We start from the raw sequence: 15176 nt of genomic DNA, 5'->3' as shown, positions 1-15176 counted from the left end.
GAAAAATAATGACTATTTTTTGTCTATAGACTAGATATAAAATAGCTACCAAAATTAATGTTGGTAACTGCAGTTTGACTAAAAGTAATGACTAAGACTTGACAAAAATGCAATGACTTTTTGTCGACTAAAACTAGACTAAAATATTAAAGACTAAAATGTGACTAAGACTAAAGAGCATTTTCGTCTTAAGAGGAAGACTAAGACTAATTAAAAAATGGCTGCAAAAATTAACACTGGCCCCTGCACATGCACCTATGCATAATCTGCGCCTGCCTGTCTGTGTTGCAAAGAACTTGACTTTTGGACCATTGGGGCTGCCGTTGCATGTCACCTGGGTCTGACGTCACCTTCATTGGCGGTCATTCTCAGTGCCCAAGTTTGAAAATAACGAATGCAAATCCCTATGATATAAAACGACATGAAACGAAAGTAAAATCAAATGAGACTCTTTCAGTGTTTTCTTAAGCCTGCCTCTTAAGCCTGATGCTGCAGCACATCACACCAACGTTAACTTGACAGAAAAAAAGTGCAGAAAAAGAGAATGATTCTATCCTTCGCGGTGCAGAAAATGAGCCCGATCCCAACATTACCTGGTAAGTAAAAGTCTACGCTATCATTAATGTAACTAACAGCAGGGGATTGTTGATATATTGAATTGTATCTAGAATTTAATTACATTAGTGTGGTTGTGCATTAATCTGGGAGAAGGGGAGACATAACTTGGATAGTGTGTGTGCACGTTTGTCTACTCGATCACCGAGCAAAGAGGGGACATTTTTCAAGTCCCCTGTTGGTCAGCTCTGGTGAATTTTTTTCATTTTTTGGGGGGGTAAGCCTAAACCTTATTAGTTTTAAACTTTGCAGTATGTTAATATAAAATTTTATTTAAAATTGAAATTTTAAACAGTATTTCAAAATATATACTCGTCCAGTATAAAATTAAATACAACTGCCATCAATAGAGGGAAAAAACAAAACAAAAAACAAAGCAACTGAACATCTTGCTGCATGGAAAATGTTCAGCTGGCTTAATCAAATTATGTGAACTAGATGTCTTTTCACACAGGCACTTTAGTTGAACCAACTGTAGATTTTCAATAAAACTTTGACCTCGACATGGAAGGCTTCTAAGTGTCTGGGTTTGTATGGATGGCATTATATTTAGTTATATGGGGTACAACAGTAAACTTTGAGTTGCAAGAAAAATGACTTACTCTGCTTAAACTGCTCATTTAGCATGCAGTTTAACTAGTGTGGAAATTGGCATGGAATAGTGAATAAACAAAATGCCTTTGGTTCCCTGTTAAATGGTAAAGTGTGGCACATGTTTGTTTTTTTTAAAATCTAAATAAATCAAGAAATTAAGCATGACACAGAATATTCAGACCAGTATATAGCTTATAGTTTTTATTAGGACACAGATACATTTGCATTGTCAACACTATTGTCAACACTATGCAGTACTGTAGTCACAGAATGACAATGAAGGAAGCAAACTAAAGTGCTGATTGGCTCACACAGATATAACCTTACATAGAACCAAGTTAGAGTGCGACTTTGTAGATATCAAACATCACAATTATATGCTAGAAAGAACGACATCATCTTCACATACCAGTCAAAAATACTGTGTGCTGGTGATGTAGGATTCTCTTTCTACAACACACTAAAAGACAATCAAAAAGTGTAAAACTTGGAGCAAGTTCTCAAAACAACCTCTCAATATGAAAAGGTAAGTTTATTTTATAATACAATTATTTATTTAAATGTATATGTATGTTGACTTATGATCTATTTTAAATGTATATAATTCTATACACATTACTTCCTTAACCATTACCTTTGGGGGAAAAAAAAATATATTGAATTGTGGCATCCCTTTAGAATATGAAATAAATATATATATATATATATATATATATATATATATATATATATATATATATATATATAATAAATAAATAAAAAAAAATGTAACAAACAAAAAGTTACGTTCTGTACAGCTTAATTTTTTAAATGAGAACTCAAACCCAGTTGTGGCCATGTTTTTTGCTTCTCTTCATTTAGCAAGTACATGTTGATTATTGAAGACTATTCAAACCCATATCTGGCAAGTTGTGTTTTTCTTCATATGATCCATGCATGTTGACTATTGAAAAGACTGATCTGAATCTGAACATGAACAAAAGATTTAATTTATTTTATTTAATGTCATGACTACATTTTGAGTTTTAAAGTCTGTTCATAGACATGTTTGACAAAATGACTGCTTGTAATTTAATATACAGATCATTAAATTCTAAAATAAATTTGAACGTCTGAAAAGGATGTCTATGCAACATATTCTAGATGAGCAAACGCCTTAAAAAAAATGTCTTCCAGATGTAAACGTGCACATCAAACAGACGCCTCCGTGACATATGTGCGCTATTTTGTTATTTTTGTTTGTTTTACTCTAGACCAGTGGCCTCAACCATTGCCTCTGCAAGCAACCCTCAAGAAGTTGAGCTCGGTAAGCAATTTTGTTTTTGTTGATTCCATGTACCATCATGTGTTTTACTGTGTATCTTTGACAAGTATACACTGAAGTCTTTCTTTAATAACAGACAATTTTGTAAAATACATTTTCATATAAACTGCTGAACAGTTTATAGAGATTATATCAAAGACAATAACGAAGTTTAAAGTTTCTATGACAATGAAATAATGCATAATTTTAACACCACTTGAAATGAACAGTGACCAATCAATCTATAGAAAGCATAGACATTAAGTGGGCTATATAAACGCTGATTGACATCAAAAACAGGTGACAAGCATTAACCGCACATCAGTTGTCTATATTAATTAGACATTATTAACATAAGCATTCCCAGACAGCAACTTGGCCCTCAGGATCTGCGGGATCATATGAGGAGGCCGAAGGTCATTTCAATTCGAGCCCTGGTTTTGGCATGGGCATGGTTGTAAGCTTGCTGTGCTGGGGTTTGGGGGTCTGTAAGGGGAGTCATCAGAAATGTCTCACAGGCATAGCCTTTGTCCCCCAGCAGCACACCAGAGAACTCACCTGCGAATACAAAACATAATTCTTACAAGTACTGTACTCTTGATGTTCAAGGTGCTTAAAAAAAAAATAGGGTGGCTTACCTAGAGAGAGTCTCTGGTAAATTCTACTGGCCCGAAAGATTCTGGAGTCATGGACTGAGCCAGGCCACTTTGCCTCTAAATTTGTGATAAGGCAGTCAGCATCACAGATCATCTGTAAAAATATATAGCCTATTAAGGTCATTTAATGCACAGAATAATTATGTAGCTGACAGTAACCATAACTCCTTACCTAAACATTGATACTGTGGAAGGATTTCCTGTTAACATAATCTCCCTCATGTGCCCCTGAGGGGCGTTGGATACGAATATGGGTGCAATCCACTGTACCAATTACATTAGGAAAAGCTGTAACACAAAATAATGAGTGTCATACTGTGACTGTGCTAATGTAACATTTTGTAGTAATCTGTTATTATTCGTGTTACCTGCAATCTTGTAGAACTCCTCCTTGATGTGGATGAATCTTCTGTGACCAGGGAAGGTGATAAATATGTGCACAAGAGATTTCATTGCCAGACTTACATTTCTTATTGTGCGGCAAATAGTGGCTTTATTGAGGTTTTCTGCATCACCGACAGAATACAGAAACATGCCACTTGCAAAGAATCGCAGTGCTACGCAGACCATCTGTGGGACAGTGAGAGCATGGCTCCGTGCTGTCCTGTGCTGTATGTTTGGACCCAGCAGCATACACAAATATCTGATGCCATCACCTGAGAATCTGTACCTCTCAGTCAGATATTCATCTGAAAAGGCAGATGGGTCTGCCCTATCTCGGAAGACTCTTTCATGCCTGAATGCTCGTCTGAGTATTAAAACCTCCTCATCAACTACATCATCCAACAAAGGGCAAGCCATTGTGAATAGGAAACACACAAATCTTTAGTCTATATATACTACATATTGACCTCGTTACAGACTTAATTGAAACCACATTTGCAACTTCATGAGCCATTTCTTATTATCTCATTAACTGCAATAAAATATAATCTATTGATATTTTTTTCTCATTCAACAGTACATTTCTACTCTATACTTGCATATATAGATATACATAGTCTATATTCTATTTCTCATATTGTATAGTATAGTTCTTTTGCACTGTGTTGGCATTCATTGTGGACAGCAAAGTAATAATTGCTCAGGAAAATCTGCTTTCCTCACTGGGTGTATGACAATAAACACGTTAAATTTCAAATAATATATATATTCATCAAACCTCTGACAGTGAAATGAACAGCAGTTTTCAATAATAACTAAAATAACAGTACACATACTTAGATGAATGACAGTATATCTAGTATTTTAATGCAGGACCATAAAGTGACTAAAACACAATATCTAGTAGGATTTAGGGAGGAACTAGCCGATAAATCACTAGAATTAATCTTAGCCTGGTTGTTAGCCTGCTCCGGAGCAGGCTACCTGCAAAGTGTAAATCTCCATAGTAACTTAATGTAGATTAATTTAGCCTCCCTCCATGCAACCGAGTCAGGGTTAAATTCAGCCAGGATGACTGGAAAATCCCAGCTTAATCCCTTATCTTGCTTTTGTGCAATACCCCCCAGATCATGTGAGTATAGTATTTATTTGGATGTTTACATTTGATTCTGAACGAGTTTGATAGTGTTCCGTGGCTAATGGGCTAAAGCTAACAATACACACTGTTGGAGAGATTTATAAAGAAAGAAGTTGTTTATGATTTATACAGACTGCAAGTGTTTAAAAATGAAAATAATGACATGGCTCTTGTCTCCGTGAATACAGTAATAAACGATGGTAACTTTAACCACATTTAACAGTACAGTAGCAACATGCTAACGAAACATTTAGAAAGACAATTTACAAATATCACTAAAAATATCATGTTATCATGGATCATGTCAGTTATTATTGCTCCATCTGCCATTTTTCACTGTTGTCCTTGCTTGCTTACCTAGCCCATAAGAACCCGGACCAATTTCCCCTTATAGGAAAATTATGGGGCATATAAAACAGACTAAATGGACCACTTAAAACATGTTTCTGCAGTTGTTTTTTTAAATACAACCAATCCTTGTCAAAGATCTGTAATGTTACATATATGTGACATTGGGCGTTTATGATAAATTTTTAATGTTACATATTTGTCACATTGGGCTTTTATTTCTCATTTGAAAAAAATAACATTTTCTCAGTTTTCTTGCTAAATAACATTTTTTTTCTATTTATTTTCTTTTCCACAACATTTTCAAAATTATAACTTTTCTGGGAAGATAAATAAAAAAAACTTTTTCAGAAGTAATACAGTTTTTGCATTTTATTTGCTTTGCCACATATTTCAAAACCACATAACTGTGACCATTCAATTTTACAACAACTTTTTTGTAACTTATCAAAATTCTACCTTTTCAGGTATACGGTTTAACCAGAAATAAAGTTTTAGAATATTTTTTCACAACTCGAAAATGTGCAAACTGAATAAAAATAAATAACAAACATGTTGAACATGCATGTAGTGCAATAACATTGCAAAAATGTGTATATTGTGCAATAAAACTGTAAACAAACAAACAATACAATGCTCAGTGAAAAAAAAAAAAACTTGTTCACTCTGATCAAACCATTGTTATCACTTTTCTCACTTTTTTGGCAATTTAGGGCAGATGGAAGTTTTTGAAGCAATTTCTGTCCTCAGTGAAGCAAAGCCGCACATCACATTTCTCACAGACAGTGGTGGTTGCAAGGACTTTGCAGAATTTGCAACGGCCACGTGTGTCACATTTTGCAGGCCAATGTGCAAAAAAAGATAAAATAACCTTAAAATAGTACCAACATATGATATCAACATATGTTATACCTGTTTTATACCATATGCTGCATATCTGTTTTAGTTACAGGTATGCAAAAAAAATTCTAAAATACATTTCATTAACAATGTTATTAATTTTACATTTATTTTGTTTACATAAGTTAAAATATGCTTTTAATTGAGCAGCAGAATATATATAACACTAAAATGATTGAATCAGCTAAATTATTTGAGCAGCTCTTTACCATTTTTCTTAATGTGACACATACGTCACATCAAAATTCCACCTACTGTTTTAAGGTTAACAGCCCGATGTGACACATATGTCACCACAACATTTTCATAACTTGTTTTATATCAATTTGTACAAGACATGTTTTAAAATCAGGTCAAGTGTAATCTAGGATTATGTTATTAAAACATTAGAATTGTTGCATGGGTTGAAACATACCTTTAGTAACAAAAACAAGCGTTTTTAAAAATTGCTGACACTGCAACATGTGCACACCAGGCAGGCCACCATTTTGGAAATGTTACCATGGCAACAAAAATGCACAGATTGTCACATGACTGAACCTGGATGTTCCTTAAATGTCACTTAGGGACTTCCTGGGTTGAAAGTAAGGGATAATGCTTTAAAAAGACCTTTCCAGATAATCACCAGTGTTTGTGACACCCACGTCACCACGGGTTCTTATGGGCTAGTCTGATGATTCAGCTGCGCACAGATCCAGACGTTCTGCCCTTGTCTAATGCCTTGAACATGGGCTGGCATATGCAAATATTGGGGGCGTACATATTAATGATCCCGACTGTTACGTAACAGTCTGTGTTATGTTGATATTCGCCTGTTCTTCGGAGGTCTTTTAAACAAATGAGATTTATATAAGGAGGAGGAAACAATGGAGTTTGAGACTCACTGTATGTCATTTCCATGTACTGAACTCTTGTTATTCAACTATGCCAAGGTAAATTACATTTTCCATTCGATGGCACCTTTAATTGATACCGACACATAAATATTATGGATAGTGTAGTCCGAGACGTATGTTGCAACCATCTTTTGCCCAAATTCATAAAAATCCAGCTAAATAGTGTCTAATTAAAAAAAAGATTTGTTCAACTTACTCTAGTTTTGCCTTTTTAACATTCAGGAGCAATTTTGAAGAATCCCGTGCTTCCGTCGCCAACCGATGCAGAGGCTGAAAAATACATAAAAGATTATCTCCGCTTGGCCTCAGGGAGAATGTCCTCAAACAGCTTGTCCTTTTTTTTTTTAATCCTTTTTTTTATTATTTTTATTATTATTATTATTTTTTTCTATGTATGCATTACTTCAACAAAGACATTTTTTTCAGTTACAAATCTGCAGGCCCGAACTACATAGCCAGTTCAAAGCTGTAGGAAATTATCAGCAAGATTTTTTTTCTTCCTTTCCTTTCATGTAATGAGTAAATATTGTTCACGGAGTAGATGGGTTTTTTTTCCCTTTCCTTCAAACTACATAGCCAGTTCAAACCTGCAGAAAATGATCAGTAAATCTGTCTGTTTATTCTTCTGAAAAATAAAATCATTAACTTTTACCTAAAAGAGAACACTTAATAGTAACTATGAATGTATGTGTGTGTGTGTGTGTACTAATATGACATTTAAATATCCATACATCTGTTTGAAATAAACCCTGCATTACTGTAATACTAATCTGTGTAAATGTCTATTTCAATAGGTATTAATGCATGTAAAGATTGCCCAGCAACAGTGAGGGACACAACATCATGAGGGATGGAACTTTTCTTGAGAAAACCATTTGTAGCTGACAAAACATCTTTAGCAGAACTCAGAGTCTGGGGGGAACATTGCCTTAACATCAGACAATGGTATTGTATGAGTAACATCTCAGTGAGTGAATGAGAATAAACCATGTCTCAGCACAATAAGAGACACTGAGACTACAGCCATCTCAAGGCACTGCAATCTTTGTTCCTTCAACTTCTGTCACTGAAGACTGAATAATTTGTGCATACAAAAACACATACATATGTTCATTAAAACATCACACTGGCAACATGTAACTCACTTAAAAAAAAAAAAAACTGCTATTGAAATGAAGACCTTTGAGAATCTCACTCTGAAACCTACCTCTGGTAGTGTGTTCAAGACAAACATTGGCAACAGCATTGTCAGTGCATTTAAAACACAGCAGATCTGATGACGATATTGTTGATGCTCTGCTTAAACTACCTCAAATGAAAATTACAACACAATGACTTTGATAAAGCAACATGCATCCAATTTTGATCAGTCACTGACACAACTGCAAACATGTTAAGATCAGACCATAGTACAGTATGAATGATGTCATTCACTTTGACACTAAAAGATCTACTTTGAAACTAAATATCTATATTCAATGTGCTTCACAAAATAATATTTGACAGACTTGCTTAGGTTTTTTTTGCAGAATTGAATCAGTTCTGAACTGCATGTCTGAAAACTTCCTTTAGACAATACATCTTTGAATCAGTGAAAAAAATACTTATTTAGACTGTTTCAGAGAGATGACATTGTGAATGGCAAAATAGACAAATACACATTTATCTTTAGATATCTGAGTAGATGCTGCGAAATGGTTCACAATTAAATCTCTGTGATAATTACTCCATCTAGAGAATTTAACTTTTGATACTAGACCAATGTGGTGTTCTGATTGATTTGTCAGCTTGATTTGTTTTGTTAAAGATTAAATCTACTTTAATAGAACATCGTCTAGAGCCATAACGAGGCCTGAAAGGTGTGAATATGTGCAGGGGAGACTGAAACTAGTTAGCACTACAAAACAATATAGACAGTACACTTGAATAGGTGCTTAGAAGATGGCAGTAAACATCAGTTAGTATTTTAGAGTTTTTTCAAAATCAAGTCTCATGACATGGTCTTGAAAAACATTTAGTTTTAAACATCTTCAGGTTTGAACTATAAACATGGTCAGACATGTGGCTTTAGCTGCAGTGCATTTAGATTGCTACAAGGCCAACTTCACTTTTATTTCCATAAATATTTTTTCATAAAAATAAGTTTCCAATAACTTTTCTAAATTTTCTAAAACCATTTTCTTTGTGACAACAATTAATTATGACTTTACAATAAACTGCAAAGTGTCTGCTTTCAAATGAGACCATACTTACGCTTTTAGTGCAAAGGGTTCATGAACTGTATCTGTTTTAGTTTAACAGGTTTTAGCTGACGACCTTAAAAGTTACCACGCTCTAATTAGTGTTTTAGCAGATGAACGCTGAGCGATTCAGTTGCTCAGTCACAAACTAGAAGACTCTTTATAATTCCCTATAAATTATTTCATTTGCGCTGATTTTGGTCCTACATTGGTAATGCCAAAAATTGACACAAATTGTGACAAAGATCTTACAACTGAATATAATGACAGTAAGCAAGTATTTGCTTCCCGAATTTGAACTTGGAAGAGGATCCACGCAATACACAATCATATGTTCAAAGGGACAAACGTACACTAAAAGTACAAAGTACTTTGATAAAAGTCCCGATGGAGCAACAGGACGAGCTGGTATTATTTAATCAGATGCATGTAAAAATGTAGTCCAGGTGTCTCTTGTTTGCCAATCACCCCTTGTGTATTTATACCCCAGTGTTTCTCATGTTCTTTGTCTGGTGTTGTCCTTCGTGGATGTTATATATGTGTGCTCTGTTTACATCATGGTTGGAATCTCCCTGTTTGTGGCCTGGATTTACTTTTGTTTTGTTTTAATAAAATTTAATCGAGCCACGATTTCACTTGGATCCTTCGCTCTGTCATTTTGGAACTTTCTCATAACAAATAGTTATATACACTGAAAAAAAAATAAGTAAAATTTACTTAATTTTTCCTTTTGCAAGTTAAGTAAATTTCAAATACGAAATTAATTTTACTTGGTTAAGTAGAGTTACTTAAAGCTGCTGTCCGCGATTTTTGTCCCTCTAGCGGTTAATAAACAGAACTGCACGCGTCTTGCGGAAGAACATTGTAGCCGGAGCTACTTTTCTCAGTGTATGTCTATGGCGAGTCACGCAGTTACTGTGATACTCTGCGGCGAGTCCTACCAGTCCGGTCTGAAATAGTCCGAATATAAACACTTATTATAAATGTACCATAATGATTCAGGATAAGACAAAAACACGGTTTGGAAAATGGATTCATGTTGTATATTCTCATTTATATAATTTTTGTAAATTTTTAACACAAAAAAAGTTGCGGACTGCAGCTTTAAAGGTGCCCTAGAACCAGTTTTTACAAGATGTAATACAAGTCTAAGGTTTCCCCTGAATAAAAAAAAAACATTAAAAAAAACAACAACATAAACATCCAAAACCTGCTCTCAAAACCTGGGTCCGTGTTCGCTGTCGGTGCTGAAACCACGCCCACTCACGGCCTCTCTTAACGGTCAAATACTGCTACAACCTGAATGAATGCTTCCTCTAGCAGCTTAATTGGATTTGCAAAGCCGTAAGTTTGAGCCTCCAGAGCCAGAATCCAATTCAGAGAACATTTACTGGCTACCCAAGAATCAACCTTGTCCCTCTCTGTCTGAAACAGAATGCTAATTTTTATGCAAATTAGCAATATGTAACTAGCATAACCTAACTTAACCAAATAAAGTTAGGCTATCAATAAATCCACCTTGTCTTGATATCATTTTAGGAAATTTAAACAAGGAGACCAAATAAATGATCGCAACCAGGTAATATGCATTTACATGACGAAGGCATAGCTAGCTAGCAAACTGTAGGCTGTAGTAACTAACGGTAATGACAATAACGCTGCATTCACACAGGGCATTGGCGTCAATGCTTGACGGAGGGCGTTTCTGAAGCTTGCACTGATGCAACCGTCATAGTACAACAGCCAATCACATTACTTTCCGGTGTTGCGTGAACGCAATTGGCTAGCGTCTGTGATCTGATTGGCTGATGCCTGCGTTGGTGCTTTAAAAGTTGAGAAACCTTCAACTTCTGCTGCAAGCAACGCGAGTGAAGCGATGTGCCGGAACCCACAATTCAGTTTGGCAACGCATGACATCACCCGTTGAAAGTAAATGAGAAGCGTTAACGCAGACTCCCCGTGTGAATGCAGCATAACACTTGATTGAGTGGGCAAACCACTGGTGCAAATGCCCTCTAGTTATAGTGTTAGGGGAGGGGCCATGCTCAGTGGCTTCAGTGCTTCATCGAGCCATGATTTCAGGCCCACCCAAAAAATCCTGAACACAATGTCGAAGGTTTCTCTTCAAGAACAACAGTTTCTCAGCTTTCTGGCAGGAGAGACTATTCCTTTTCTCGTCAAGAACGATGCTGCTCTGAATACTCTGTCACTGTCTGTGCTGCTGCTTGGGACAGATAAATACCTGTGTGCAATCCGGGCAAGCAATGGAAAGTGATCTTTGTTCATGCGCCAATAGTCAAGGGGATTATCGCTTCTAGCATGAGTATTTCAGCTAGATAAGTTTCCAGTTGTGGTGTAGCTGCATTTGTGGTTCACTTTCCTGTAGAATCTTGTCAAACATATCAGAAAGTGGGGGCATGTGCAATTCGTGACTTGAACGTGTTTCTCTGGCACACTTTGCTCTGTGCTGCTCCCCGTGCATGCTGCTTTTTCTCAGTGTCAAAGTAGTGGTCCTTAAGGCATGGATCTAGTACTGTTGCAATGCAGTACATGGGGTTAGTCTCAATGTCTTGAAAGTGTATGAAAGAGTGTCACCTCTAGTTTTGCAATTACATCCTCTTTATTTTCAGCAGTTCCATGGTGGCTTTCTTCTTGTGTTTCTTCTGGTAACTCTCCTGCAGGGGCTCCTGTATCTTGTTCACCAGCAAATACTTGCACATCATCTATCGCTTCTCTTTCTAAATAGGAATTAATACTTCCTTCCTTTTCTTCTTCCCTGCAACTAACTGGCCTGATCCATAAAGTGAGTGAGCTGCTACCCTTGGCTGCCTGCTGTTGCTCCCTCTCCTTTTCCTTATTTCCCTCTTTACGGGGCATTGCACTGCAACAACCAAGTAATCAAAATTCATAAGTCTGCCCTAGAATTGGAAATTGAATTTACCTTGGCATAGTTAAATAATTAGAGTTCTGTACATGGAAATGATATACAGCGAGTCTCAAACATCATGCTTTTCTCCTTCTTATGTATATTTGATTTGTGCAAAAGACCTCTGAAGAACAGACAAATCTCAACATAACACCGACTATGACGCAACAGTCATGATCATTAATATGTACGCCCCCTGGTATATGCAAATAATATGTATATTTGCATATACCAGCCCATGTTCAAGGCATTAGATAAGCCAGTATTAACGTCTGGAGCAGCACAGCTGAATCAACAGACTTTATGCAGGTAAGCAAGCAAGAACAATAGCGAAAAATGGCAGATGAAGCAATAATAACTGACATGATCGATGATATCATGATATTTTTAGTGATATTTGTAAATTGTCTTTCTAAATGTTTCGTTAGCATGTTGCTAATGTACTGTTCAATGTAGTTAAAGTTACCATTGTTTCTTACTGTATTCATGGAGATCAGAGCCATGTCATTATTTTCATTTTTAAACATTTGCAGTATAATTCATAAATGCATCTTCATTCTTTATAAATCTCTCCAACAGTGTGTAATGTTAGCTTTAGCCCCGTTAGCCACAGCATACTATCAAACTCATTCAGAATCAAATGTAAACATCCAAATAAATACTATACTCACATGATCTGATGCTGCATGACAAACACTTTGTAAAGATCCATTTTGAGGGTTATATTAGCTGTGTGAACTTTGTTTATGCAACGTATTATAGAGTTGCGAGTTTTGGGGCGCTGAGCGTGAGCATTTAAAGGGGACACGCACAGAATCGGCGCATTTTTAATCATGCCCCAAAATAGGCAGTTAAAAAATTGAATAAGGGAAAAAGGGATCTAGGGTACCTTTAAGTATTGAATGGTTGGCCTACATCAGGAACTACATCTGTATAAAGAGAGGAGCATAGCAAACAAACATTCAATCCAATTTTTAATTCATACATCAGAAGAAATTTCTGTTAAGCATGTGTTGCTGGTATTGTACCAAAAATTAAAAAAAAAAAAAAAAAAACAACCCAAACATCCAACACAGTTCTTTTCTTTTTTTTAGCCACAGTTCTTCTCTCCCTGTTACACTTTTCATTACCATTATACAGATTTATACGCTTTTTATTTTGACACTTCTTTTCCCAACCAAACATCTGTTCCATTCCATTTTTTATCCAAATCCCTGCTCAAATGACATCTGACATGTTACACAATGAATTTTATTGTGTTCCCACCTTATTTAAAATGGACAATGTAAAAATACCTTGTGCTTTGCAAAATATTCCAAACATTCCAATTTTGTTTCCACACACCTCCCCTTCAGGTTTCCCCATATAGATTCCTCTTTTAGATCTTTGAATTTTTTAACCCAGTCTTTACAATCAGCTCTTAAGAAAGTCCATCTCTAAAAAAAATTTATTTATTTGCTGTATTCCTCTCTTGTCTCCTCCATCGCATCCACTATAAATTGTATAAGTAAAAAAAAATTAATGTAAAATATCTCTAACACTTCCAGTTCCATCAATTACCTTGTCTTGTTTTAAAATGTTAATATTTAAGAACAATGGTTGATTTCAAATGTTTTCTCTACCTTCTGGGTGTACACTATTAAAAAAAAAAAATCCCCAGGCGCTAAAATATTCCTCTCTAAAATAAATATTTTTTCATTTTCATCCATAAAATTCCATCCCCCATGTACAAAATTCTCTTCCATTAACCCTAACCCCCCATTCTCTACATTCTCTATAATTGTGTTTTAAATTTATTCTTGGAGGTTTCCCCTTCCAATACGTTCAAGAAAGCATTTCTTCAACCACTTTTCCATCCATGAAGGCATCTCGATACATATAAAACATACCATAACTTAGAAACAATTAAAACATTGAATATTAAAACCTTCCCCTTTTACCAACTCTTCCCACTCATTTTCCCCCATTAAAATCCCTAAAATCCTAATTTCTTCTACTTCTTTAAAATTAAAACGATCGATTAAAACCCAAGTTCTTTTCTTTTTCTTGTTTTCGCTGCAAATCAGCGCACAGGCAATTCGTATTGCAAGCTTCTTGCGGGCTACCATTTTTAATAATAATCCCAGTCTCACGTGAGAACTCCGGTCTTGTATGCGTGATATCACGTTGTTTCCTTGTCACATCTCGCGTGTGTTTGGTTGTGAAACGTTGTTTGCGTGCCAGACAGAGTTGTCGGCGATTCTTCCTATTGTAAAGTCATGCAGTGTGAAACCTTCTGTCGCCGATCCATCGTGCAGTTTGAACACAGCAGCGACTGAATGCTGGCCAAGATAGTCATGCAGTGTGAAAAGAACAGTGACCCGACTACTTTGAAAATCGTGCAGTCTGAACTCGGTTTTAGCCATTACGCTTTCTCCAATGGTAAGAGATACAGACCCTCTTATCTCCCTAATATATACAATCTCTGGTGATACCGCCCTGAGCACACCTGATCTTGTCTGATCTCGGAAGCTAAGCAGGGTCGGGCCTGGTTAGTACTTAAATGGACTGCCTGGGAATACCCGGTGCTGTAAGCTTTTTGTACTTCACTAAGTGTGCTAACATTTCAAATAGCCCACTCTTGGCCACAGCCTTTGGTTACGGCCATACCACCCTGAGCGCACAAGAACCATTTATGATAGTTCAAAGAAGTTTCCTTATGAAATACATCCTCTATAAAATATTATAGGTTCCTCATGCATAAAAAGTGCCAAATCTAACCCATTATGTAGGAACCTCCCTGGCCAGGTAGGAATCTCTACTGAAGGCTGTCTAAATTCCTGTCTCCTGTGTCGTTTGCTGCAATGCAGAACTACCCAGTTTCCTGCTCTGTTTGACCCTTTTCCGATTGCAAATGTCAGAGTGGACGTGCGTTTCGTGCATACTATGCCCCAGTTCCGTAGCAAACTTAGCCGTACATCTCTTGAAACTTACTGCGCCGGCTGGTGCGGCAACCCTCTGACATCAACATTTAGGGATGTGACAAGCTGTGGAATGCCCAGTAGATTATACACAATCTACTGCTGTATCTAACTGGCAGGTTTGTACTCTTAACAGGTTGCCTTGTACCCAGAGTCTCAGACAGAGTTTGTTCTACCGAGGCGGTTGTAATATGCATTCGAAGAGCCCAGTGTTCC

The 15176-nt window shown here is 36.3% G+C and overlaps 1 pseudogene; it reads left to right on the top strand.

Moving 5' to 3' along the window:
* Positions 1 to 14460: 14460 nt before the first annotated feature.
* Positions 14461 to 14576, top strand: LOC125250779 (annotated as a pseudogene).
* Positions 14577 to 15176: the final 600 nt, after the last annotated feature.

Source organism: Megalobrama amblycephala, linkage group LG1, assembly GCF_018812025.1.
Source record: "Megalobrama amblycephala isolate DHTTF-2021 linkage group LG1, ASM1881202v1, whole genome shotgun sequence".
Classification (NCBI taxonomy): domain Eukaryota; kingdom Metazoa; phylum Chordata; class Actinopteri; order Cypriniformes; family Xenocyprididae; genus Megalobrama; species Megalobrama amblycephala.
This window is presented reverse-complemented; position numbering and strand designations above follow the sequence as displayed.